The following is a 1,479-nucleotide window of genomic DNA, read 5'->3' as shown; positions in this document are numbered from 1 at the left end:
ACTAATCTACTAACTATACTAATAAAATAGCTCAGAACCCAAACAAAACAAAACACTATACCTTTTTGTTTTTAATAAAAATAGAACTATTTACAATAATCAAGTATAACATACAAAAAACAAAATACTTCTGTTCATAACGAAATGCCTAATTCAATCAAATTTTACACGCACTCACACGCACTCACACGCACACACCCACGCACACACACACACACACACACACACACACACACACACACACACACACACACACACACACACAGACACACACACACACACACACACACACACACACACACACAAACAAACACACATTTAAAAAGAGACTGTACTATTTTACCAACTTTAAAATGATAGTAAGTGTTATAGAAATTTAATACTAGTACACTACATATTTAGTCAAACGTGCTCTGTGAGCACCTGACATTGTACGTTTTGAAAATTTTATTGAAAATAAAGTCATTTGTAAACTCTGTAAACTTATACAGATACATACCTAACATACATACCGCATACATACATACATACATACAATAGAGTATAAATAGAGTTACAGCTAGAAGATATTATCTTAAAAAATCGTGGTTGAATAATCTAAAACGGAGAAAGTTATTTATGCAGATCCAAAAATTAAATATATAGGAAGATATAATGTTACATTTTCCTGATAATTTTGCATCAGGTACATAACATGAATGAATAAAATTAATAACTACACCGTTTGGTTTTCATTATAAATCTACATTTATTAAAAAACTCAATTTAAATGTTAATAAATAATTCAAGCTAAAAATAAAACATTTTTTTCTCAACTAGCAAACAATACACAATTTCAATCGCGGTATTGAATTTTTCAGTTCTGTAATAAAAGGTAAAATGGGTGGGGAAACTATGTATTGCGCTAACGATGAGGAAAAATAATTTATAAAACCTGTTGTTAATATTCACGAAAATATTATTATTTTATAAACTATTAATACTTATTACCGTTTGTGAGGTATATTGCTTGTTTTATCTATTGGTTAACCAATAAATGCAGAGAATATGTATATATTGAGAATAAATAATTGTTTATAGATTACACAGCAATTTAACAGTTATACAGAAGTCTAGATTTTATAATTTACTCCACATTGATTAAAATAGTCGTTAGTAAAAATGAGTGAAGAGTGTCCTAACATTTCACCACATTTAATGTTTTTGTGCTGTATAAGTTAAATCACGTGACCATTTGTAACTTAACACAAGGAAGAGTTTCGGAGGCAGGGTTAGAAATGTGTTCCGGATAGCCCGGGCATTAGATAAGAGGCTGAAACAGAGAGGAAGTACCGTCCAAAAGGTTTAATGTCTTCAACATATCTTACCTTTCTCCACAGGTTCCGCAAAGGTTACTATTCCGGTAATAGTGAACACACACACACACCAGACATAACGGTTCATTTAACAAAAGAATGTATGTCTATTCACTTTTCCTGC

Source organism: Homalodisca vitripennis, unplaced genomic scaffold (genome assembly GCF_021130785.1).
Source record: "Homalodisca vitripennis isolate AUS2020 unplaced genomic scaffold, UT_GWSS_2.1 ScUCBcl_1345;HRSCAF=4845, whole genome shotgun sequence".
NCBI classification, from domain to species: Eukaryota; Metazoa; Arthropoda; class Insecta; order Hemiptera; family Cicadellidae; genus Homalodisca; species Homalodisca vitripennis.
This window is presented reverse-complemented; position numbering follows the sequence as displayed.